General features: G+C 47.7%; 1 long non-coding RNA gene across 1 annotated transcript in view; it reads right to left on the reverse strand.

Annotated features, from left to right (window-relative positions):
• Window positions 1–4,656: 4,656 nt before the first annotated feature.
• LOC104876789 overlaps window positions 4,657–27,426 on the reverse strand; it is a 23,548-nt gene continuing 778 nt past the window's right edge. The window contains exons 2-3 of the long non-coding RNA XR_784414.2: window positions 4,921–5,002; window positions 4,657–4,816 (exon numbers count right to left, since the gene is read on the reverse strand). This is a non-coding gene — a long non-coding RNA (uncharacterized LOC104876789). The remainder of the gene's footprint in view (window positions 4,817–4,920; window positions 5,003–27,426) is intronic.

Here is a 27,426-nt window from a genome sequence, read left to right on the forward strand (position 1 = left end):
CCAAAACTGCCAGCTAAGCAAATATTTTTTTCTTTACAATCTCTTGTATTTCACTGTAGTTGCAAAAGGCTGACAATACAGTGTCATTCTGTGTTCTTCAAAAATACAGAGTCTGCCAAAAAAAAGGTATGTACGCTTCAGCAGTTCACCATAGTAATAAATGTCTGGAAGCCAGTGGCCACCACTCTGAGCACCTCTTGTGATTGTAGAGGCCAAAGGTAACTTGTATTAATCTCATAATGTCTCAGTAAATGTAGTATTAAAATATTTATACAAGTTTTTCTTTCCCTGCTGCGTAGTTTTTTTTGGCAGACTCTGCATATATTGATTAAACCTGAAGAGCACTTCTTGGTCTTTAATGTCCCTTTCCAATACTGTTGTTTCCAACACTCACTACCATTTCTACTTTTGCAATATGCAGTCATTATAATAAGTACTGTCATACAAGGAATTTGCATCTAAAAGATCAGGTTCCAAGGTCTATTTCTTATACCTTCTAGCCTTGGAATTCTATTTATATTTTGACATTTTTTTATCTGATCTTTAACTTACTTAGTTTTAAAATCAGAGTAATAACAAAGTGGGGACATTGTGAGGGAGATATGTGCACATCAGCCAGAACAGAGGTGCTCCCAAGGGTCCCGTCTCTGTCCCATGGCCACACCTCTGCAGTCCTTCACCCTCCGTGCTGTCCTCTCCCTGCCATGCAATTCAGCATCTCCCATATCTTCACTGCACCTAGATCTAAGTTAGAAAGAGCTGGAAGGAGGGAAGTGACACACGTGCACCCAACACAAAGGGAAAGCGGGTCCAGAACATGGAGCAGGGGCTGAGGTCCCTGCCTCTGCCCAAGACTCCTGCCTGCAGAGGGTACGGGGGAATGCTGGGAGCAGACCCTTCCTCTGCAACGTCAGCAAAATGGATTCTTCTGGAAAAGTCATTTTACAGAGCAGCCAAAGACTCCCCATAGATTCAATTATACGGAATGAAAACTGCTGGTGAAGGCAAGAAAGTGGTGCCTGAACAGCAGAGGGAATGTAAATGATTCAGTTCCCAACATCTCTCAACAGCCACCTCCTGTGTTAGATACACGGGGAAAGCTGGGCTCTTATTGGCCGTGCCTGTATCACCTCACGAGCCTAAGGTTTCATCGGCATATGGTCCTCCCCTCATTCCAGGCATTTCCCCTGTTCTTTATGGACTTACAGGGCCACTGAGGCAAACTCCAGACACCATGAGCCCTGCATTACCTGCAGTCCCCAAGCTGGGCTCATTTGAGCTTTGCTTATACATTTTTTTTTGTATTAAAATACACATAATGAAACAAACCACCCTCACCACTTTCAAGGGTGAGGTAACCTGCATGAAGTACACCCGCCTTGCTGTGCAGCTGTCACCACAGGCATTCCAGGACTTTTGATCTCCTGGCCTGAAACTCTGTGCCCATCAGACACTAACTCCCTGTTCTGTCTCTCCCCAGCCATCATGACAGCCACTGTGCTCTCTGTCCTCAGATCTGACCCCCTCACTACTTCATGCAGGGGAATCCTACAGTGTCTGCCGTTCGGGGATTGGCTTGTTTCATCCAATACAATGTCCTCAAGGTTCAGCCACAGTGTTGCAGGTGCCACCATGTCCTTCCTGTATACAGCTGCAGATGTCATTGTCCGCAGGTGCCATGGTTCCTTTGTCCTTTCACCCATCCATGGACACCCGGCTGGCTCCCAGGTCTTCCTGTTGAACAAAGCCGACTAAACTGACCAAGGTGTCTCCTGAGATTTGAGGGAAGATGGGAAAGAACTTGAAAGCCATCGAGAATGTTCCCTGGCATGACTGGTGTTTAATCCAGGAGATGATGGATATGGAAATGACAGAGCTGCAGAGAGCAAAACAGCGCTTTACAGAGAGCCTCAATCCCCAGTCACTGTACTGACTCATCCCTGGCTGGAGCCTGTTTTCTGCCTGGAAATTATCCCGGGAGGGACCTACCTGGGAGCCTCCTATGCAGTGCGGTGCAATGCCGCCTACCACCAGACTCTGCTGTGAGCACAGCGGAGGGATCCACTCCTCCCCTACCCATGGGACACAAGGCTTCCTAGATGCCACCTCCACAGGCGGTGGGAGTGCTGTGACATCCTGGGTGTGTCTGCACCTTGCTCCCAGGCCATTGCAATCGTGGCTCAGGGGGACATTGTCTTAAAAGGCACCAAATAGTAACCAAAGCCGATGAACACTATTTACGGAACTCAGAAGCCAAATGTCCCAGAAAAAGATTCCAGCTCTTGGGCTGTGGATATGTGTTTTCAAAGACTTCACAATTATGCAGGCAAGGCATTGTTTCTGTAACACCACCTGGACAAAGGCCTTGGCTATGCAGGGCCTGAAAGCAAACGCATGCAGCATCTATGTGGCCTTGGATAGTCTGGCAACAATGCTTCCTGGCACTTTTATGATCAATTTCTCACAGATAAGGAAACTAAAACCTTAGAAGCAGTTTCTCTAAGTCCACCCGGCTGGTAATTGGCAGAGCTGGGAATTTGGCCTGGGTTTGTCTTACTTCAAAGCCAATTCCTTTCCCATCCTTAATCCAGCACTCCTGGATTTATAAGAAATGGGAGAAATTAATAGCTCAGGTTTTTGCAGAACAGTGGTTTTCTTTTCTTTTTTTGATACAGGGTCTCACTATGTAATGAAAACTGGCCTGAACTCACTATGTAGCCCAGGCTGGCTTCTAACTCACAGTGATTCCTCCTGCCTCAGTCTCCCAACGGTTGGGATTACAGGCATGTGCCACCACGCCCAGCAGAACAGTAGTTTTCAAAGTGTGCTCCACAGACCAGCAGCATCAGTATTGGTGCAAAATGTCAGCCACGTAACCCCTGGGCCTTGAGGGCATTGCACTCACATTGTCAGGATGAACTGAGGTTCTGCCCTGCCTCAACATCCCTTAGACCACGTAAAGCTCACTTGCAGTGACAGCCCTGGAGAGAGGCTTCCATGTGGCCAGTGAGCAGTGGGTCACATGCTGTTTTTACTGTGATCAGATGCCACATGCCTTGCACAGGGAAATCTCAGGACTGGAATAGAAGGATTTCCTGTAATTGCGGGCCAGGTGGTATTTTGAACCCAAAGAGGTTTAGCTCGTTTAAAATTACATGTGAGTTTCACACAGGGGAAGAGTGTTAGCCCTGATCTAAATTTTAATTTAGCCAAGTCCACTCCTCTTCCTCCTCCTCCTCCTTTTCCTTCTCCTCCTCTTCTTCCTCCTCCTCCCTGTAGCTTCCAGCAGTGAGAGGCCTCTGTGCCTGGTTCTCGCAGAAGCCCAGCTGCTTTCCCCATGGAGGATGTCACTTCCATCAGCCTGTGCTCCCCTGCAGTCTGTTCCCAGGCTCACACCCTGAAGCTGCAGGATGTGGATTTCAGTCTTGTCTGTGCCCAGAGCCACAGGCGGATTCTCAGCGAAGGGGACCTTGTGTGGGGACTGATGTGGCCATGACAGGGGTGTCTTGGTTGACACTCCCTGGAGTACCAGGGAGACGGAGGCCCAAGAGTTCAGAGGTTTGAACAGGGCTGAGAGAGGGTCAGATGCCCACAGTGGGGACAGAGAAGAGGGCTGCCTTGGCAGGTCAGTCCTCACAGATCTGATGACATCCTTGCAGGGGCATCTGAGATGTGACGTCCTTCTGGTATGCTGTGCCCCTCTGCCAGGCTGGCCTCCTTTCTGAAGGCTCCAGCCTTGTCTTCGCCACCAGAGCCAGGGTGGCAAGATGGGAACTGGGGAGCTGTTTGCTAGTAGTGAAATGGTACATTTTATTTTATGTTATTTTATTTTATTTTTGGTACTAGGGATTGAACTCAGGTCCTTCCACTTGCAAGGCAAGCAGCAGAACCACTGAGCTAAATCCCTGGCCCAACAGTAGTAAAATGGAAGCAGGAGTCTCAGGGGTTGTGCCACAGGGCTGAGTCGCAAGGGCACGGGGAAGGATCTATGAAAGCAATGTCCCCCGTGGCCCTGCTGCAGGTGCAGCTTCTGGGAATCCAAGAATGCTGCTTCCCTGCCCTGTATTGGCCCATGTCACCATGACTGTCTGTACACAGGAAAAGGCAAAATTAGACATCAGAGTCATCATGAGAGAAGGTCTTCACGTGTGCCTGTCGCCGGGATGACTTGGCCAGAGCAGCCATGTGTTTAAGATATGTGGGCCCCTTTGATAGGGGTGTTTCTGTCCCCACAGAGGGCACAGGCAGGGCAGATAGGCCCTGGCCCCCACCCCCACCTTGACCCCTGCTCCTTACTGTCACTTGGGCAGGGTCCTTGCTGGCCCTCCCCACTGCTGGGAAAATGCCTGTCATGTGTGCCTGGCCTCGGGCTGGTGCTCTGACTGCCAGCTGTTGTTACACAAACATCCAGCAGGTTATTTGTGCAGCAGGGTGAGGGTTAAGGCACATGTGATATCAGCAAAATCTCTGACACTCCGTCTCGGTGTGAGGATTTATTGTGTCAATAACACCTCCAGTGTTATAATATCCCAGTGAAAGAGGAAATAATATTTACCAGAAGGATAGAATGTCATATGCACATGTGTTCCAAACTTTCAAAGCCCTTACACACACACACACACACACAATCCTACAATGTACTTTTTATTATCCTGTTTAAATAAGACATGGAGATGTCAAAACAACAGAGAACTTGTCCTGGCTCGCAGAAGGCAAGGGTGAGAAGCCAGGGTGACTCCTGCTGGATCCTCCACATCTGTCACTGACCCTCTGACATCTTCCCCAGCCACCTTCCGCTGGACAGACTTCCATCACCCTAGTGGCAAGCAGAAATGGGAAAGACCCCAGGCTCCGGCTGCAGGTCCCACTGTACCCCTCAAACCCATCACGGCCCTCACTTGACCTGGGGAGCTGAGTTACCTGTCGGAGACTGGAGGCTGCAGGTTCAGAGATGTACAACTGTCAGTTCCCACTCATCTGTGCACAGGCTGGTTTCCAAATACTGTGAGAATGCAAAGCCAGGAGCATTTTAGTAAGGAAGCAGGAAACACGGTCTAGTGCTTTGGTCACAAAGTACTGCTGCCACTTGTCAAGTCAACTATAACCCACCCTGCAGGTTGTGTGTTTACAGCCAGTCCATCTGCAGTCAGTTCTGAATAAAAGGGAAATAATGCACCCCAAAGTGTAAAGAATTATATAAACTACCCTGCTTGATTGTAGAACTTAAAATACAGAAGACACAGCAGCCTTGCACCTATCCTGGCTTCTGATCTATGGGTGGTCTGTCGCCTGCTGGGTCTCCAAATAGTCACCACATGGACAGGAGACTGAGGAAGGGGACAGCTCCTGGAAAGGCAGGAGCAGCCAAGCACAGACTGCCAGGGTGATGGCACTGTGGTGTTGGGGCAGGATGGGGAGAAAGCATCCCTACAGTCCCTGTGTTGGCACAGTGCTGTGTGTAGTGACGGTACCACGGGGAGGTGGCTGAGTTCCAGAGGATGAGCTTCAAGGTCTCATTGAAGCCTCTGTTTGGTTTGGGGATAGGGGATGGAACCCAGGGACTTATGAACACTGGGTGAGCACTGTACACCCAGCCCCATCTTGCCTGTCTTTCACCAGCATGTGCTCATGCTTGAGGACCTGGTCAGTCAATCACCTGGAGGTTAATTTCTCTCTCTTTGTGAGTCCTGCCTGTAGTTCCGTGGTGATGACCATGAGGCCCCCATCAGAGGCTAAACAGATCCTGGTGTCACATTCTTGGATTCCCCTTCCTCCCAACTGTGAGTCAAAGTAAACCTCTTTTCTCTAGAAATCACTCCATCTCAAGCCTTCTGTTACAGCATCAGGAAACAGGATGAGACATCTGGATGAGCTGCAAAGGCCAGAATGGGATGAGGGCAGAAACACAGCTGTTAAGTGTTTGGGGTTCAGGAAGGGGCACTGCCCTCTGCTCCAGCGTCTGGGTGAACCTTAGACTCAACTGCCAGGATGACTACTCTTCAGAACAAACACTGTCCCTAAATCAAGGCAAAAGGTGCAGTGGTCACAAAGGCTGCACTTCGTGTAACTCATCAGTGATGAGTCAGCCCTCCCAAAACTTCAGCCTTTGCACTCTCACTCCAAGTGTGTGTGGACAGATCTTCCCTGTGCTGGCCACCCAGCACCCCATGTGGGGCATTGCAGGCTCTCAGTCTCAGATGTCCTGTGTCCACCAAGCCAGGACAGTCCCTGTCGCACAGCCCCCAGCGGGTAGTCACCTTCTGTCTTCTAGGAAGCTTTGAGGCCTGGCGTCACATGTCTCAGAACCAGGCACCTCTCCAGCCTCTGAGCCTGGCCTGGCCTGCAGGGTGGAGACTTCTCCTTTGTCCCAGAGTCTACACAGCCCTTTGCGCTGAGCCGCTGAGTGCCATGGGATCTGCCCATTGCTCCTCCCTCACCCTTGCAGGCCGGAGCCACATCCTGCTCTGGATACATGCTGTGCCTCTGCTTCTGACATGCACACAGCTGACCCCACTGCTGTCCTGCATCCGGCTGTGCCTGCATGGCCCAGCAGTCACACAAGCCTGGGGGTGCAGGGCTCCCTCTGTCCAGGGACACAGTCCAGCCTCTGGGACAATTCCTGGCTAGGAGTCAACATTTGTTAACAAACACTGAGAAAATTAACCTGCAGGAGTGTGGACGATCTACTGGAGAGGAGCCGGGTGCAGACAGCAGTGAGGGCTGCCCGAGCGTTGGTTGGGGCACAAAACTCTGAGGCCTCAGGTGGACGACAGGCATCCGTGGTGTGGCAGCAAAGTGAATACTGCCTGCGGTCTTTGAAACTTGTTTTTTTCTACCTAAAAAGGTATCAATTTTCTCGTCATTTGTAGCCACTTTGGGAAGACTCATTTTCAGTGATTGCTGTATATTCCTCGGAATGGATGCGTAACGACCATCTCTCGGCTGCTGGCGTGTACATGCTAATTCTTCACTCTCAGGCACGGTATTGTTAGGAAAACCTCTGTGCATGCAACCTTTGCTGTATTCTGGATGGTTTCACCATAATAGACTGACAGGGGCTAGCAAGAGCCCATTATATGCTCTCACTCAATTCCATGATTTCACCGCTTTGGGACAGGCAGACTGCTCACCGGGATCCTGCCCACACTGCCAGTTCACAGCATTCTAGTGTATGTTTCCTTTGCTGTATGAGTTTTATTTCTGTGTTTTTCTCATTTACTTCCTTGAAGTTTACTGTTTTCATATTATCAATTCAGATCATTTGCTATTTTAATTGTTTTTTTCCTTATTAAGAATAAATTGACTCACTTTTATATGTCCAAGAGCTGTTCATATTTTTCTCCTTATACACCATTTGTACCATTTACTTGTGATTCCTGGTTTTTGTGTTCAATTATTCACTCCATTTCATAAACCTTTCTTCCTTTTTTTTTTGAGATAAAGTATCACTGAACTCCCAGACTCAGAGATCTTCCTGCCTCAGCTTCCCCAGGAGCTGTGACTTCAGGTACTCACTATCACTGCATTTCAGAATTGCTTTCCTGTACTAGGTCAGAGAGCAGATTGAGACAGCTCTGCTGCACACAGTCACCCAGGACCCAGGCTGGGTCTTCCTGGGTCCAGGAGGCTCTGTTGGCCCCCAGCCGGGCCCACTCAGTGCTACTAGTTGGACCATAGGCCTGGCTAACCTCTGGATGACAGGAAGCAAAAAGGACAAAGAGCACACAATTGTTCTTACAAAGAGAGCACCTTGGAAGTTGGGTAGGTGACCTGGGAGCTGGGAGATAGAGCCCCAGAAAAACCTCCAGGGTTTATTGTTAGGGAAGAGTGGGAGAGGGAGGCCAGTGTGGTGGCACATGCCTGCAATCCCAGCATGCAGGAGGCTGAGGCAGGCGGATCTTTGCACGTTCAAGGCCAGCCTGGGCTATAAAGGCAGACCCTATCTCAATAAACTAACCAAACAAACAAACAATTTGCATAAGTATATTGCTATTAAATCACCTAAATCAAATTACGCAGGTTTACAAAGACAGAACGTTTACTTCTTTTACAGATGTACCAACAAAAGGAATATATTATTTTAATCTCCATGGATAATAACAAAGACTCAAAAAAAAAAAAAAGACATTTTGGAATTCCTAACCTGTCTTGTCAAGAGAAAAACAACATTAAAAAGAAGTAGAATGCCATGTTCGGGCAGGCAGTACATCGCGAGCTCAGGTCTTGGTGGAAAACTTGATTGCTTGGAATCTAAACAGATGTGATAGAGGAGGAAATTAACTTTCAAAACGTGAAAGACGAGAGGTGCCATTTCCCTTAACTCTGAAAATAGCACCAGGTGAATGGGGAAGGACAGGTCAGATTTGAAAGTTCCATAGCCAGAGTGGTGAAGAATGATAGAAATCTCAGTAGGAAACGAAGTTGTGTGAGAGGATTGTGTCAGGCACGGGGTGCAGGCAGACCGAAGTACCTCCGAACATAGGAGTGCCTCCGAAGGTTCTGCAGCACCGTGGGGTGATCATGGTCACCAATCACCCATCATCTCTTTCACAGCAGCTAAGAGGGAGGAGCTGAATGTTCTCAACACAAAGAAATGGTGAATGCTGGAGGTGATGAGTCTGCTAATGGTCTGAGCCTTACACATTGTACACTCGTATTGAAATGTCACACAGTACCACACAAACACAAAGTTACTAGCTGCCCATTAAAACTAAGGTTGTAACTTGTATTGACATTGTATTTCCCCTGAGTTCCTGGGTCTCCAGGAGTGGTCACCTCCACAACTCATGGGAAATGCCACCCTGGCCAGTTCTTCCGTTCTTGGTCAAGGGAGAGGGGACATCATTGCTGGAAAATTCACTAATATTCACATGAATGTTGATGTGGCCAGGCTGAGACTGACCATTTTCAGAGATTTAAAAGTAAAGAGAAAGGATTTCCTGGGAAGTAACTGAACTAAGCAAACTTTTGAAAAATATAACTTGTGGACTTCTCTCCATGTTTAGCCAGTTAGGTGTTTGCTTCCTCCTCTCCCTCCCTGGTGCGACGCAATCTGCTTTTTAAGAGGGTACAAGAAGGGCACTCTTGAAGAAGCCAGCCAGGATTAGAGATAAGTGGAGGGCGGATCCTGGAGGGACAGGGTGACACAGGGAGATGGCCATCGACCAGGTTAGAGTCATCGAAAGAAGAGAGTTTTTCATTGACTCTAAATCTTATTTGAAATTCTAGAAAATGTGAAGAGCTAAACACATGAGAACCTTCAATAAGTGAGTATAATACTTGCAAAACCCTGAGGGAGGAATCACTTTCTAAGCCCAGAAGTAACACAGGAAATCATCAAAGTAAGTTTTCATTTCACAAACACTTAGGTCTTTTTATAGAAAACCCAAGACAAGACAGCAAATGATAGATAGGAGTAAGTTTGATAGGAAAATGTAAATGTTTCATAGATTAGGTAACATGGTCATTGAGTAAATGATATCATAGTCTTGGTGGCTAAATGCAAAAGTACATAAACAGACTGTTTGGGGGAGAGTGTTGGCTTATTGTTATTGTGACAAACTCCTGGGAAAATGAGCTGAAAAGGAAGCAGTTTCTTTTCGGGGGGTGGGGTGGGTACCGAGGATCTAACTTGGGTCCTTGCCCTTGTGAAGCAAGAGGTGGAATCACTGAGCTAAATCCCCAGTCCAGGAAGCAGTTTCTTTTGGCTCTCAGTGACAGAGATTGTGGTCCCTGACTTGATCACTTGGCCCTGTTTCTTCGGGCTGTAGTGAGATGGGACATCCCGGTAGTGGCCTTGGCAGAAGCAGCGGCTCCTCTTGGTGACCTGTCCTCCCCTGGTGGCAGATGCTTGGTTCCTGCAAGACTGAGGCTTAGACTCCTTGAAACTGGCTTTAGGTGAAGCTCTTTTCACCTTCAGGAACTCTCCCTCAGAGAAGGGGGTCTTGGACCCTCAACCCACTGTGGGATTGGCACCTTCAGGAGGTGCATGGGCAGGATTGTCGCTAGTCCAATAACAAAGGTGCTCAGAATCACCATCGGCACACAGGGAGCAGCCCTCTGTGCTTCGTGCCCACTTTGAAAGCCCTGGCCCCACTCACCCTGCTTCTGCCAGCTCTTTCCCTAAGCTCATGTCCACCAGACTCCACACACAGTGCAGAGGGAAATTCCTGGAGCTCAGAGCAAGAGACCAGGAGCGCTGCATGCTGCCTGTGTCCTGGCAAAGTTGAAAGTCTGCTGCTTAGAGAATTCTAACAGCATGGTAGCTATGGATCGAGGACCTGATTAAGAGAAGGCAGCCAACTGTTTGCATTTGGAGCAGCTAAGTTTCGTATTTCAGAATTCATCTCATGCTGGGTCACGAATGATTTCTAAAGACCTGGGAAGAATGCTCAAGATGGAGCAAAGGACCCACCAATTTGCCCAGATCTTCAGTCTTAGGCTGAGCTAATAAAAGTTTATATACTTGGGCTAAGAATAGTCATGCCTCTTCCGTTAATGCACAGAGCCTTAAAATAGCTCTCAACAGACTCTTCCTCCCGTGCAGTCTGTGCTCTGGAGGCCTCAGCTCTCCTGGGAGTCGAGTTGCATTTGCCCCGCACCTACTGCAGATCCAGGGGCTCCAGCTCCATGCTCTCCCAGCGGCCAGCAGACCTGACACCCCAGTTTAACCTTCTTGAAGAGGATAGTCACTTGGAATGAGTCTGGAGTCCCACACATGCTTTGAGGTACCTTGGTGAGTGAAAACTCCAAAGCCGCCCCTTGACCAGGGTCCCTGGGTCACCCCTCAGGCAGTTCCTAGTGGAAGTGATGCCCCATCATGTCCCCAGATCGAGGCCATACTTTCCTCTGTCCCCTGCATCTCAGGATGTCATTCCTTCACCACACATGTGCCAGCACACATATTCACGTGACCCTGGCAGATGGAAGCTAACTTATCATTGGTGTCACTGATTGGTAAATGAGCTCTTCCCAGGGGGCTCCTATTACAGCTGCTGCCTCAGTGAGGCCAGGCTGGGCATCCAGTGCTCTGGGTACTTTCTGGCACCACTTCCAGGGGAGGCTTCCGCTCATCACTGCCAGTGTGGTGAGAAACACCACGTGACCACCTGAGGGCAACCACCATCCCTGTGTTAGGTGAGGACGATGACGTGGTGCTGGCTAGATGTGGATGGGGGAGCCACAGGCTCCTTCGTCCTTCAGCAGCAGAGTGGTTCCACATCCATGCGTGGGTCTTCGTCGGCTTTCTGCTGTGCTGTCTGAACTGCACAGACTGGGAAAAAGAGGAGAATGGAGGTTTACGCTGCTCATGGATGTGCAGGTTATAATGCCCAGGAGCATGGTGCCAGTATCTGCCTTCCGCTGGGTTGTGATGTGGCCAGGTGCACCAAATGCACCAGCAAGAGCTCACTCGCAGGGCAAAACGAACACAGCTTTGGGTGAAATAACTCATTCATCCATTGATTATGAATCCACAAATAGACCCACCTGGTTCCACCTCCTGAAGACTTGTGAAAGGGGTTTGGAGGAAATTCAAACCACAGCCACCTGCTATGGGGTGTGGGGTTTCCTCAGGTTATCACTTTCGAGACAGGAAGCTGGATGAATCCAGAGAGTGGGGTCTGCAAGAGGAGCAGTAGGGGTTTTGCCCTGATGACTACCCATGGTGGCCAGTTCGGAGATGACTCCAGTGACCCACATCCCCAGGGTCAGGCACTGTCTAATATTCTACCTGAGGCTGTGCTGGACTGATGGGCTGGTTTCTAACAAACAGAACATGGAAGAAGTCATCTTGTTACGAGGTTACAAAAACTTGTGGCTTCTGTCCTGGGCACCATTCTTGGTCTCCCTGTGGTTCAGGTACCACCCTGTGACTTGTCCAGGTGGCAGACCCCAGAAGGCTCCTCAAAGCAGCCCCTTGGAGCTTACTTAGGCCACCCTCCAGCAACCTGGCAACACTCAGACACAGGAGGGAGCTGCACCTCAGGGAAAGGTAGCCACAGGGGCTGGGCCAGGAGCTCTGACCCAGGGGTACTGCGCCACTGTACATGTGCATTGCTCTAGGCAGCAAGCTTGAGAACAACTTGTTATGCAGTAGGAGATAACATACAGCCAGTATTTCAGCTGTGGAAAGTGAAGCTCCTCCAGAACCTCTTCATTTCACAGAAATTTCACACTGGATCAGGAAAGACTAAAAGTACTGTCCCAGCCAGTAATTCTGAATGCTTACTTCACCAAACACTTTCTATAGGTTAACAAAGTGCTAAAACTATCTGTATTCTGTTGTTATTAGACAGAAATAATTCCATTCATCTTTTGGCAAAAGGATAGATGAGCAGAGAGCCCAGGACACAGACTCCAAGGACTGGCTAGGGGGAGGAGGAGGAATTGTGAGCTGGACAATTCAAAAAGTTGGCACATCCAGGTCAGACAGTGAGTGAAGAGCGTAATCTGCTTGCATTGGAGATGGGGGAGCTGGAACAGCAAGGATGGGGGCGGAGAGAGACAGACAGAGACAGAGACAGAGATACCTACAGAGATTGATTCCTGGTGATAGCAGTTGCTTCTCCCAATTTCAAAATGCTTAGGATTGGAAGTGCTTAACATTTTGGATTTTGGAATATTTGCAATGTGTGCAGGGAGGTATCTTGAGGATGGGCCCCAAGTCTACCCAGCACACTCATTCGTGTTTCCTGCACCCCTGTCCATGCAGCCAGAAGGGGACCTTCCAGGACTCCTTTCCTGCACCTGTTTCTGGACTGGACCTCATCGAAAGTGGTCAGTGTGGAACTTCCTTTCCATTTGGGGTGTCGTGTTGGTACTCAGAAAGTTCGGGAGTTTGGAGAATTCAGGATTTGGGATTTTGGGATTAGGTGTGCTTGAACTGTATGTCTAATTCGAATACTATCTCAGCCTCTGGGAAAATGGAGAAATTTGGTTCAAGCTCAGATTAGAGGACTGGAGCTGAACCTTTGAAGACAATTAGTTGATAGATTTAAAAAAATATTTTTTTAGTCACAGAAACTTTTACAAAAAATGAAATCTCAGTACAAGTTCAATGTGTGTAATGGAAAATATACGACTTTGCTAGCACAACTGTGTTTTGTACATTCAGAATCAGGACATTTACTCATAGTGTAATTCATCGAGGACATGAATATATACACACAATTTAGGATCTGGGACTGAGGGAGGTCAGGGCAGTGTGTGATGCTCAGGTTGGTGTGGCCGTCTGCTCTGAAATGCTGTCCTTCACGTGTTTTAAAGTTTTAAAAACTGCTCATATTGTAACCTCAGACACATGTTGATTAAAATTATTCAGAAACTTGACAGAGAAATAGTAAGGAAAATTGCATTGAACAATATCATATATGCTATAATTTCTTATTTGATATTTCTTAAATTTGTGGTAAAATACCTTAGTCAATATCAACTATAACTGGGCACAAGATACTTTTCACATATGCAACAGAACAATATAAAACAGAAAAACTTTACCTTTTCAAAAACCAGGTAAAGAAACATGCAGTGCATGGTCAGATTATAATCTGGAGTTTCTAAGCAGTGTGATTTCCTTTGTTTTGCACATGGACTCCAAACTTTATTTTTCAGTATCATTGCTGACATTTTGAGCTAATTTTAGCCCCAGTGACACAGGGCTCTTACATTGCCAAATTTAGTGATTTTAAAATATCACTAGAAAATGCAAAAACAATGTAGCCATGCTATGTTTGAGAGTTTTTGCTGAAGAGGCTTCTGTTACATAATAGTAATTTTCTGTCTCATTGAAGTAGCGACATGGGTGCCTTGCCTCAGGGTAACATGAATTTCAGGACAAAAAGTCAGTACTAGAATTCACAGTCACCACTGTAAATGGCTGTGGCCCTTTAGTAAAGTTCTCTGCATGTGTGACATAATCCCACACTTGCAGCTTCCATTTCTGTATTATGGCCAGTGTTTGGTACCTCTGACCGAAACACAGTTTTCCTGTGGACTTTCTTTCCTCACTACTGCTGCTGCTCATAGACCTGGCTACATTTTAATATAATTATCTATGCTGCACTATTTGTGTCCTAAGTGTTAAAAATGTTCTTCTAGGTCCATGATGAGTGTTTTATATAGTGATGATTATCTCTTTCCCTTCAAATATGTGTGTGTGTGTGTGTGTGTGTGTGTGTGTGTGTGTGCAATCACAATGGGAAAACCAACATCGATAAGCTTGTCTGCTTGAAAGGTAAAGATTTTATTAATCTCAGATTTCCAGCCAACTATTTAAGTACCTTGGGTCTGTACCTTAGATTCTATTTTAGACCATGGACCAAAACCTCTAAAGCCACAGAACACAGTATTTCCTCTTTTGAGATTGGTTCTTTCAGGCTTCTTGTTACAGCAGTGGAAAACTGACTAACTCAACTCCCACACACTAATGTTGAAGCCCTTGTCTCCACACTGACTGTATTTGGAGATAGACCTTATACAAGTAACTAAGGTTCAGTGACACTGTAGGAGTGGGGTCCACTCTAGTAGGGACAGCAGGAATGTGCATGCACAGAGGAAAGGACTGGGTGTCCCTCTGCAAGTCCAACCTCCAGAACTGCAGAGCCATGGATATTTGCTTTTTAAGCTCCCAGACAGTGGTACTTTGCATGGTAGCCCACACACTAATATAGAAGGGGTCCTGGAAACACAGGGGAAGTAGAAGCTGGAAAGGGGTGGAAGGAAGAGTATGTGGGGCCCAGTCCTGCTGGGGAGGTTCTGAGGAACTGTAGAACACCCTTCAGAGTCACTCCCCAAAAGGTGAAGAGGCTGGGGTATTTATGCACAGACCTACATCCCCATGGTCAATTGTTCATACCACAGCACCTCTACCCTGAATTCCCCACCAAGCAGGCACACTCCATGGCCAGGGAAGGCTCTCAGAGACAGTATCCTCAGCTGGGACAGGAAGCCATGGCATTAACGAGGACCTTGACTTGTCCAGTAACGCTACCCATGTCACTCAGAAAGGGATAGGGCCAGCTGCAACACCATCTGCTGCAATAATCTGGGTTAAACAGCAGTATCTGCTCTTAGATGCTGTGGTGCTTGTGGGGTTAGTGTGGGCTCATTTGCTTTCTGCATCGAGTTCCCTCTCTGCTCATACTGACCGGCTAGAGAGGTGATTGTCTGAGTGCCACTTGCTACTTCTTGGGAACCCCTGTATAAATGATCAGGAATTTAGAGGATTCAGTATCCACAACAAATCACCCTGGGCATGTGCAGCCTCTGAACTCAGACATCCAGAGTTAAGGTGGACCAGGGCCTCCACCCACTGAGGAAGGAACTTGTAGCACCACAAACTCCAATAATGAGGCTCCCATTGCCCCCTGCCCTCCCAAAGGCTCAGAGCTCAGATTTGTAGCACAGAAGACTCCAGAATGATGCAACTACCTCCAGTGAGCAGTGCAAAGGCAGCTCCTGCAGGGGACTCCCAGCAGGGTGAATTCCAAGTTCTCCTCCCAGTGGTTCCAAGTCCCTGCATGCCATTCTGAGTGGATAACAAAGGTTCATATGGAGAGTGCACAGCCAAAGGCACTGCTTCTGATAGTTGAACAAGATGCTATTTCTCTTCATTTGCAAAGGGGTCTCAGATGTATGTGGAGTCATGGACCAAAAAGCACAACTTGAAAACCCAAAAAATCCATTGGGTCTACTCTCTGAGTGCATCAGGACCAGTGGAGATGGAGAAAAACAGTAAAAAGATGTGTGGTTGGGACTTTTCCTCCAGTACTGGCTTCTATCTATACCAAAGTCTAATACAAAAACCCAAACTCTCACCCGAAAGATTAACCCTAACCTTAAAACTAAAACTTAACCCTAACTCTAACCCAAGTCCCCAAACCAACCTTAATCTCGGCCCAACATCAGCACCAACCCTATATCTAATCCCAATCCACACCCCAACCCAAATTCTAACCCTAATTTAACCCTAACCCCAAACCCAACCCCAACCCTAACCTTAAACTAACCCTAACCCTAACCCTAAATGCAACTCCAACCCGAACCCCAACCCCACCTCCAACCCTAACCCTCACCCTAACTCTCATTCCTCTCTCAGGTCCACTTTGCAAACTGCTTGCTGAAGGGAAGTCTGGTCAGCACATGATAGGAAACTGATGATGGCCCCATGCACAGAGGTGGGCAGGAGCCGGTCTCAGGGGCCACAGCAGGCTCTTCCTCTCTGGATATGTTCAGAGTAAGCTGAGCAGCAGCACACACATCCTTCTGTCCTGCCCCGCTTGCAGCCAGTCACCTCCTCCCATCCAGTGCCACTTTCCCCAGATGGCACACATCCCTCTTCCTCTCAGTTTCTACAGTGAGTACCATGTGCGGACATGTCAGTCTCATCCAGCCAACACCATGACCTAAGTGGCTTCTGTTTGCCCCCCCACCCCCGATGTGTACTCACATGGCACTGCCTGGCGAATTTCCCCTAATACATCTGCATCTAGTGTGGGGTTTTTGTTTTTTTTTCAACTTTTATTTTTATGAGGACATGATTTTAGTAGATGATTGCATTTTTTTCATGTCCCCTTCTCCCCTCCCCCTTCCATCTTTTGATCCCCTTCGCATTTGCAAAACGTCTACCTCCCTGTTTTGATATCTTTTTTTTCTTTTTCTTTTTTGATTGTTGATTATTTGTACTTCGAGTTTCTCATACAAGAAACAGCACACCTACAGGGAAGCGTGTAGTGTGAATGGATGGTCAGGTGGACTATTCTAAGGCAAACACCCTGTTCTGGTTTGAGTGTCCCAAGGTTCACTTGTGAAATGTAATCCCTGTCATGAGGAAGTAAGGGGGACAAACCTCACCCAATTGTGGTGTCGGGAGGAGGGGCCTCTGAGAAGTGTTATGATGAGGTGATCAGTATGGAGCCTAGGAGTGAATCTTGGTGGCTTTGTAAGCAATGGGACTGAGAACAAAAGTCACAGGTGTATGCTTCCTGTCTCCTGCTGTAGGACACCCTGGGTCACCTTGGGCTCCACCATGAGCAGTGTGGCCCTTGACCTTGCACTAGAACCAGGAGCAAAAATAAGCCTTTTCTTTTCTTCTAAGTACTAAGCCTCTCATATTTTATTAAAGTAACAAAAACAAGATCATGCAGGGGCTCATAGCCGCAGCTTCCAGCATGTTAAGCACACCCTCCTAAAATAAGTATCTCCTGTTCTTTTTATTGTTGTGTGGGCTCACCTCCCTAAACAGCACACCTCACTTTCCTTTGCACATTTAAAAATGTACATCCATTCTTTTCATGAGCTGTAGATAACGTCAGTGTTTAGGTCTTTGGACCTAGAAGTTCCATGTTTATCTCTTTCTACTTTTCTTAGCAACAGTAGTACAAAGAGCCAGGTCCTTTGTCCTTCCGGGTCCTCACAGACTACATATTGCCAATTGCATTCCAAATATAGCTGGACATGTTCTCTGTTACCTGTATTTCCTGTAATTTTGCAGTTGTATCCAAAATATCTTTTTAATTTTGTCACTTTCTTGCTGAAGAAACCACAAGCTTACCTGACTTCCTCCAGTGGCTCCTAGGTGGGGAGTATGACTTTTTAATGGCGGGTAGGCTTTGCTTGTATAGTAGAAGTGTCTTCAATGTTCCCAATCCACCATGCTGGTTTGGAACTCCTAAGAACACCCCTAGGGAGTATCCTCACGTCCATGCACACAACAGCCACTTCCCCTCCCTCCACCTTCTTGAGGCCAGCATATCCCCGCCTTCCCTCTCCCTCAGGGTGGGGCATCTTTGCTCTGCTGCAAACCCTCCAGAAGCCTCAACAAGATTTGTGCCTGTCCCAAGAGTGAGTGTCCAGAATCATGGCTCCTCAAAGTGTTCCTGGCCCTCGGAACCAAGGGCAGTGTCACCTCACACAGCAAGGGGACTTGGCTGAGGTGAGTCAGGGTTTTCACTCCAAGAAGAAGATGGTGCTGGATTCTCCAGGTGGGAACATGAGGACCACATGAGTCCCCAGGCAGGAGACCATTCCCCCAGCTGGAGACAGAAAGTGTCCAATGGGGAAGCAGGCAGAGAGTATGAGAGGATGGAGAAGGATACCCAAAGGAGGAAAGCAGCTGAGAAGGCAAAAATGTCACGGTCACCCAGAGCCTCCAAGAGGTAACCCTGGTCTGCCAACAACTGATTTTGGTGTAGGGTGCCCAGTGTTGATTTCTGACTGGAGAACTGGAGGATCACATCCTGTGGTGTTCAGGTCCCTAAGTTGGTGATGACTTGCTGTGCAACAATATGAAGCCACCCCCATGGAGCCTGGCTCTGACTGAGAATCAGAGGGTTTGGCTTAGCCCAAGTCTGCACAGGTGTAGGCACCTGGCAATGGACCCAGCCCTCACCCCAGCATGCCTGGCCCACCACAGACTTCAGAGGTGCTTCACATAATCAAGGAGAAATGAGGGAGAATTGGCAACTTTGTTAAAAATTCAACATCAAACAAGCTTAATAAGGTATTACTATAAGGGCACTGTAGTTCTCTTGGTTGTATTGCTCAGAAACCTTGTAAAACAGTATATAAAGGCAAGGTCATGAGAAAAAAAAACACAATCACTTGTAAACTTCATTAACGGAGACAACATTGAAGCCTTTCAACCTGTTTCCTCGGGTAGGGAATGAGGGTTAGCCATGCACTTGACAGACTGCCAAGGCTAAGCTTCATTGTGTCAGTTGGCTTGGTTTGGAACTCACCCCTGGGGTTTGCTGGAGCACACTTCTGGGTGTGTCTAGGTGGGTCAAGGAGGGGTAGACTTGGGTTTGTATCTGGTTCCTGTTCTCTATCTCTGGCACTGCTCCCCACTCTGCTCTCTGGCTGTGATGAATTAAGTATCTTTGCTCTACCACACCCTTCCACCATGAAGTCCCTGCTCTGAAGCCAGCTTACCATAGACAGAATCCCCTGGAACCCTGAGCCACTCCTTTAAGTTGTGGGTGATAGGTATCGTGTCACAGCAATGAAAAGCTGACTAGTACACAAGAGCATAAACACAATGAATGGTAGCCATCAATAACTAGAACATTAATAATAACTGACAACACAAGTTGGATGCTCCTTGTGCTCCTTAACCAAAATGCTTTGGGACCAGAAGAGTTTAGGCATTCAGATTTTCAAATTTTATAATATTTGCAAATAAATTATAAGATATCATGATTATGGCACACACACCCCCGCCAAGGCTAAACATAAAATTCGCTTCTGTACCATGAACCTGCAACCCACAGAGCCTGAAGTTTCTTTCACACAATATTTCTGGAGTATCTGCGTTTTTTACTGTGACTTGTCCCTTGAAATTGGGTGTGAGATTTTCCACTTCTGAGGTCATGATGGTACTGGACAAGTTTTGAATTTTAGAGTCTTTCAGATTTTGAATTTTCAGAATAAGAATATTCAACTTGTAGTACATAGCTAAACATGTTTGCATATGATATTAGTATTCCTAAATAGTTGAATTTTATCCCATACTCGTCCTTCAAAAAGAATTAACTTCCAACTTTACAGTGTCAGCAAATACTCTGGGGAACTGAAAGAAACCATCCGTGCCTTTAATCAGTGTGCCATCTTGAATATTATATGGACATAAATTATTAGAAAACAAGGCATTTTTGGCTGTGTGACACCATGGATTTCAGAGAAGAGGAACATCAAGGAAGGAGAGCTCAGTGAATCAGGAATAGAGGATGTTGTAAGGTAGGGAGGGTGGAGCCTGCTCCAGAAACAACTACATGAGACCGATCCTCAATCCCAGCCCATTTCCCACTTGAAATTCTCTAACACATTGACAGCACCTGGCACTGCTAACAGCCAAGTGCAAAAGAGTCATAATACAGCATCCACACAGCAGTCCCTCTGCTGACTGACATTCTCTTCAATGAGGAACGTGACTAATAAAAGCATCATTCTACTCACCAGTATGTTGGGTCAGGATTGCTTTCTATTTGAGAAGTCCTCCCTCTTAAAACATGTGGGTAAATAATAATAATCAGATTTTGACTAACTGGAATCCTCATTCAATGGAAATCTTTCAACACTTCACTTAGGCGAGGAAAGTAAAGAAATGGGTGAATTTTGCTAAGTTTTCAGAAAATGATCTTAGCACACACCTCTGGCTTGAAGCAGGTTCCAACCCACCTGCTACGTGGTTAGCTCTGCAAGATAAGGTGTATAGAACAAGGCTGTTGGCATCACCAGCCCCAACAGAAGAATATCAGAAAGGACCCCTTTCCTGCCCACCCTCAACTACTTTCTGAAGATGCATCTCAGCATGACATATATACGCCTAATTTCAGCTCTGTTCCAGCAGATGGGACTTTCTGGTTAGTGCTGAATCAACAAGGAAATGTAATTCAGCAGAACCTCTCCTTCCTGAGGCCTTCTGATTAACTGGAGTTGATTGCAGCTAACAGAAAGATCTCAGGCACGGTGTCCACCTAAAGGTAGACCTCAAATGGAAATGTGAGTAAAATCCTCATAGCTCTTCTGAAGTCATAGAGCTCTCTCAAGATCATTCATATCTGAAATGAATTCTGCCCTGCTGCTCACACTCACAATTTAAAGTCTCATCATTTTATTTTTCACAGAATGCTCACTTTTAAGTTTTAAAGTTATGATGTCCAAAATCACCAGTTTTAACAAAACTCATAGTGATTGGTTAGGGTTGGAGCACACTTATATTCTTTTACTTGGAAATTACATTCAGCTGTATGGTGTTATTTCAACTGTTTTTCCTTTATTTAAGCAATCAGATAGTGTGAAGCTTTCTGAAGTCCAGATTACACTCCCAAGCTAGAAGCAAGAGAATCGTATCAATGTTACCCAGAAGACAGCTCACTTTGAGGGAAGGGTGTATAAATTCAATGCTTGCAACTGTGATTTTTCTTTTTCCTCTCTTCTTGTCTCCTGGCCTCCCTCTCTCCTTCTTTCCTTTCTTTCTCTTTTCCCATTTTCTTCCTTCCTTCTTGTGCTTAGGATCAAACCCAGGTCCTCAAGCATGCTAGGCAAGCACTCTACACTGAGCCACACCACCAAACCAAAGTTGTGGTATTTTAAAAATAATGTCACTCCTATCTTTCACTGAGCAATGTGTTTCATGGGCTTCTAACCTACTCCCTCTTGCGTCTGATGAGGTAGTGATAATGAAGGTTGTGGTTTAGGTGAAGAAATCATCAGGCTCTTTCTTCTATTTCTTAATACATTATAATTTAGCTGAGCAGGATACTACACAACTGTAATCCCAGCACTCTGGGAGGCTGGCACAGTCAGACCACAAGTTTGAGCCCAGCCTGGGCCACTTAGTGACCTACTGAGATCCTCAAAAATAAAGAAGAAAAAAAGATTTGGTGTGAAGAATCTGGGTCCAGTCTTCATTAACACACACCACAAATTATAATTATTAACACAGAGTAATTGTACAGGCTAATAGGATTCATTGCGATACTTCTATTTATGCACATATGGTGTGTTGATCATGTGCTATTAAAACCCGAGTGACTGTCCCCTCTTCCTCTGCCATGCGGAAAAAAGAAATCCTGACATCCACAAGGCTATCAGTATTTGTTCTGAGAACCTTTCAGTGGTTCCTGAAGGCCTCTCCCTAGGTCTCTTCATTAATGCACCCACCCCATCTCGGTGGGCAGAGCTTGAGGGACGGAGCTCTGTCCGTGAGGAAAGATGTCTACAAGGTCTGCCCTGTGCTGGGTAAACAGGAAGAAGGCCTGGAGTGGCACAAGAAAAACAGACTTCGTCCCTGCCCTCAGGGTGTTTCTGTCACTGCTGAGATGGGTGAGGCAGTTAAACAGCAGTGAGGCTTATTACTCAATAGATTTGCTGCAGTCACTGCTGACTCTGCAGCAGTCACCTGAAGGCAAGGATTGCGACGTGTTCATGTGCACCCCTCCTGCAGGGCCCTCTCCTGTGCAGGAAGTTGGTCATGAATATTGACTACACTTCATGGGCAAAGACATCCACACCCACTACTCTAGTCTGGCAGTCTGGTCTCCCTGACCTTTCTGTGTCCGGTACTGGCACCTCCATCTACGCTCCATTCCCATTGGCTTTGGTCCCCCACATCCGTACAGCTGCCTGTGTCCTTCCCCATTTCTCTTAAGCCACTTTCCAGTCCCTCCCTGCGACTCAGTTGGAGTCAGCCCCTCACTTGGTTCCTCCGTCCCAGTCTCTGTCCCAACCCTGACACTGGATTCTGAAAGGAGGAGTGGTTACTCCGGCTCCAGTTTCCGGTCCAGGGCCGGCTGCTCCAAGACAGAAATGGCATGCGAGAGGGCGCAGCGGCCAAAAAGACGCTCAGTGCCTGGCAGCCAGGAAGTGGGAGCCGTGAACAAGAAGAACACACCCTTCCATGTCACCACCAACAACGGCACCCTACCTCCTACCAGCACGTTCAGCCACTAACTCATCTACAGACGAGCACAGCATGTATGATCCAGTCACTTCCCACACACGAGACTTCTGAGGGACGTTTCACATTTAACCCACACACTTCCCTTTACTACCTCCAGGCATCTTTGGTGTGTGCCCTGCCAAAGATGCAGTATCTCTGGCTGTCCACTGAGCTGGGACGATGCCCCCACCTGACTGCCCTTTCCTAGTCCCACCTCAGAACCCTCTCCCAGCATTCTCTGCTCCATGGCCTTCCTGGTCCCATTCCCCTACCCCTTTTAGAATCTTAGAGTCTGGGTCCCTCTGTCTGCCTTAGGTGGCACAGGAGGATTCACTGGAAGGACACCAATGGACAGACGGTGCAGGGACACAAAGGTGACTGCTGCTGCAGGGACTCCTGGGACTTATTCAGCATCCTCCTGGTCCCTGTCCCCTCTCTGTCCCACTCCTTTCTGCCTCTTATAGGGCTGGGGACCTCCCTCAGAGGTCCTGTAACTGGCATGGCAACGTGGAATTTTCTAAATTAGACTCATAGAGAGGAGTGGCTTCTCCAAACCTCACCAGGCCCAGGGCATAAACAGCAGCCCCATCTCTCATCAGCCCAGAGGGACAGACAGAATCTGCTGCTGGTGGTGCTTCAAGGCCAAGCCCAATTTCACTCCCCTGGGCAAAGGAGGGAGAGATCTGGATCCATGCAGAACTGGAAGAGCTCAGACAGGTCTCTGGTCCAGTTGTGTCCCCTCCCCTGTTGTCCCTTGCTATAAAAGACCCCAGAAGATGGTGATTTGAGGGAAATGTGCCCCTCCATCTTCTCGGGCCAGCTTTGAATAAATCCTTTTTTCTCTTTACCAAAATAAATGGTCTCTTTGCTTTGGTCAGCAGACAGCAAACAAACCTGAGTATATGACAGTCAGGCCTGGGCCTCCCTAAAACAAACACAAGGCTGACATCACTACACCGAAGTGTGGCAAGTGTGGCAGCTCCCCAAGGGATCTCTTGTGGCCTTTCTACTGCCACCACGGTCCCTAGAGCCCAAAGTTCCCTCCTGATTTCCAGGACACAGTTTCATGGTACCTTTCACACTCAGCTTTTTACTCTAGTCCTTTGAGTGCTGGTTTAATCCCAGAGTCTTTCCTCAGTTCCTCCTAAATCAATAGTCTTTGTGCCCAGTGCTCCATTCCAGGTTGGGCTGGAACTGGTGCTGCTCGCTGGAATGCAGGAGACACTTCCGGGGATCCTGGGTGACACTCACTTGACTTCATTACGTTGCAGTTAAGACATAGGTCACTGCAAAGCTGGCCTGAGTGTTTACTGTCTGCAGGCCCATAACCGAGATCTGTTTACTCTGCCCTGTTTTATCCTCACAACTCTCCGAGCGAGCACAATTACACTCTGTGCCCATATCTGTGGCTCTGCATTTGTGAGCTCAACTAACCGCAAATTGAAAACATTCTGGAAAAAAACTGCATCTGCCCTGAATACATACAGATTTTTTTTTCCTCATTATTCCCTAAGCAATATGGTATAGCAACTACTTTCATGGCATTCATGTTGTGCTAGCATTATAAGTCGTGATATGGGATGATGTGTGTAGTTTACTTGCAAATGCTATGCAATTGTACAGAAAGAAAGGACTCAATTATCTGTGACACTGGTGTCCCTGGGAACGGGGAGTCCTGGATGTATTTCCCCACTAGAAAGGTAAAGGACCCCAAGTCACAGGCTCATGCATCTGAAGGTCTCTGGGGGTCTGACAGGGACTTCATCCTGTACCTGACCTTGTGTGTTCCTTCAGCCTGTGTGGGGGGGTCACAGGAGGTCCTGAAGGATGGAGTAAGGGACCCAGAATTCCTGGATGCTTCTACACTGCAGCAGGTGGAAACTTCAGTGACCCAGAGGCTCACCATGCATAGAGACCAAAGCAGTTAGGAAGGAGATGGGTGTGGCAGGGCTGCGTACACGAGGCCCTATAAAATAAAGATCAGGGTTCCAACACTCACTAAAGAAAGTGGCAGAAGGTCAGACTGCCTGCTCTTTCCATACTGGTTGTTGAAAACATTTGTGAAACAACAGACACACTAATTAAGTAGGTTGCACACATTTACATGGTATATATTTTTAGAGAAAGCAGGTTTCAAGAAGGTGTTGCACTTGTTCTGTGGCAGAACAGACAGCCCAATGAGACTGTGACCTGACTTTGGAAAGGGTCTGGTAGATTATCCTGGCTAAAGATGTGTCTTCAATCCAATGCCAAGTGTCTTTCCAGAGAGAGGGCCCTGGACGCCAGGGGTGTGAGGACAAAGGTAGGGACAGGAGTGATGGTGCCACAAGCCAAGGGACACCTGGAGCCAGCAGCACAGGCAGAGCAGTGAGGTCTCCAGATCCTTCAATGGGGAGGGGCACCTGGATTCAAGGCTGGGGGCTTCCAGAGCTTGGAGTCACTGACTCAGTTCATTAAGGTGGCCCCAGGATACTAATGTGGCCTCAAAGAGTCAAATTCCTAAGGTTTCCTGAGGGCAAATGACCACTCTTTTGCCACAGGGAACTTGGAGAAGACTCTAGGGGACATGGGATCTGGAGGACAAGACAGAAGGGGTTTTCAAGAAAGCCAGGATGACACTGACATCCAGTGAGAGTTGGGAGAAGTGGAAGAAGCCAGTAATTGATGCGGACCCATTGGAGGCAGAGTGAGGGAACAGCAGAGAGCTCTGGAGGCATTCGCCCAGCACCCACCTGCCTGGCTCTTTCACTGACTGGATGAATTTTTTTTTCATCAGTAAAGTGGGATGATGCTACTCTGTGAGCCATGTGCACCAAGAATTTCATCAAGGTTTATCCTAAGTATGGCTGGGAATGATGTAGAGGCTGTGCTGGAGAGGGAAAGGAAGGTACTTGCAGAGAGGTGGTTAAGGATCGACATCACAGGGGTAGAGTGAACCAGGTCAGGGTCATCTGGAGCCCTGTTCTCCCTTCTCTTAGGGGCCTTGGTCAGTGGAAAGGAATTGCTCAAGATGGCAATGAGATTTTCCCCAGAAGCTGAGGTGGCCTCTAGGCCAAGTCAGAGGTGGGGAGGAAGAGCTGGTTTGGGAAGGAATCAGTTTCATTTTGAACAAAGTGACCTAGGAGACACCCTGAATTTCCCACAGGGAGAGCAGACAGGTTGGGGCTCGCTAGGGGACAGCTGCAGTCCTGGGAATGAATCAGAGCAAGCCTGAGCCAGGAGCACACAAAAGATGAACCATTCTTGAAACAAAAACAAACAACAACAACAACAGAAAAAAAACCCAAAGTGCACATCAGAATAAAAACAAAGAGGCACATCTGGTTTGGGAATATTATTGCCAGAGACTTGGAAGACAGCTCACCCACTACAAGGAGGCAGAGATGGGCAGGTCAAAAATGTAAGGGCATCCGAATGAAAGGACTCTGGTAAATGAAAAGATGGTAGAGTGTTAGGGCTTAGCAGAAGAAAATTGGGTATAATAGGGACTGAGAACTGCCGGCTGAGTTTTAGGATGTCATTGGCAACTGTAATGAGAATCAGAACAGGAAGAGAAGTGTGAGAACTATGACCCAAAGGAAGTTTACAAAGCACAGATGTAAAAAACTGGGTCAAAGAAGTCACACATTTGTTTTGTGTGTGCGTGTGTGTGTGTGTGTGTGTGTGTGTGTGTGTGGTATTGGGATCAAACTAAGGGCCTTTGAACTGAGCTACACCTCCAGCCCTTTTTATTTTTAATGTTGGGATGGGTCTCACTAAGTCAGCCTCCTGCCTCAGCCTCCCACAGTGCTGAGATCACAGGCTTACACCACCATGCTCAACTTGTTATACTTCTTTTGAATAAAATAATTTAAAATGGGGCCAGACTATAGATTAGGATCCTGTTTCCTTATTCTAAAGGTAGATATTATGAAGACAGGGTTTACACAAATGGATGAATGGAGGTAGCTTCTTTCCTAAGGTCAAAGCAGAGAAGGAGGTGGACACACAGTTCTTCAACCTGCCCCTTCTGTCTCCTTCCACTTGCTGAGCCAGGCAGGGCCCCCTTTTTCCTGATGGTGCCAGTTACTTCACATAGGAAATGGGCAAACAGCATTTCCTCATTTGATAAATCATAGGAAGGTTGAAACCACCTGTTCAAGGTCACACGGTTCAGGGAACCCCTAGTCCAACGCTTCACAGTGTGACTACAAAGCACACTTGGCTATCCAAGACTTCTTCGAGAAGGAGGCAGGGAAGAGTAATCCAATAAGGCTCCCTTGTTTTCTCGGGTGAATTAGTCCTGCCTTAATAAAAGGGGAAGCCAGGAGCCTAAGATGAATCTCTTTAACAGGGACACAGGCAACCCCACCAGGAAATCAGAATCATGTGAATATTCGGATTTCCCCTGGGAAACCGCAGGGGAAGGGAGTGAGGAAGAAACATCTGGATTTCTGTCCCTCTGAAAGGGAAAGGCATTTGTCTCCCTCCTCCGGGGGTGGGGGGCTTGGTCTTCTCAGTTAGTTCACAGGTTTGGTTTTTGCAGGCTGCATGCACCCAGGGGTCCCATGCATCCCCAGGACTCCGCGACTCCGCGTCCTCTCAGTCCCAGGGGTGCACAGAACCCCCGTCCCCACCCATAAGGCCCAGGAGCTCCCCGCGCCGCTCCTGGGAACAGCCTAGGTCAGGCCGGGAGGAGTCTAAACGTGTCTGGTTGGGAAAGTAAATAGATGGCGAGGAAACACATAAAGATGCCCACAGCAGGCCCGGGAAGGAAGTGACATTTCTATGTCAGCCACTTTCCCGACCGACGCAAGGCCCGGGCCGCCGAGGGTGCCGTGGGAAAGCTTCCGGGCGGGGACAGTCGCCCACAGCCCAAGCATCGCGATCCAAGCAAGCAGTGGGGACACAAAGAAGATGCGCGGGATCCGGCGCTTAGCCCGAGGTAGCCGCCGCGCCTCCTCCCGGGTCCCCGCCCTGGTCTCCACCCGGGTCCACACGCTCAG

The sequence above is a fragment of the Fukomys damarensis genome, unplaced genomic scaffold, assembly GCF_012274545.1.
Source record: "Fukomys damarensis isolate Sample0158 unplaced genomic scaffold, DMR_v1.0_HiC HiC_scaffold_9, whole genome shotgun sequence".
Taxonomy (NCBI): Eukaryota; Metazoa; Chordata; class Mammalia; order Rodentia; family Bathyergidae; genus Fukomys; species Fukomys damarensis.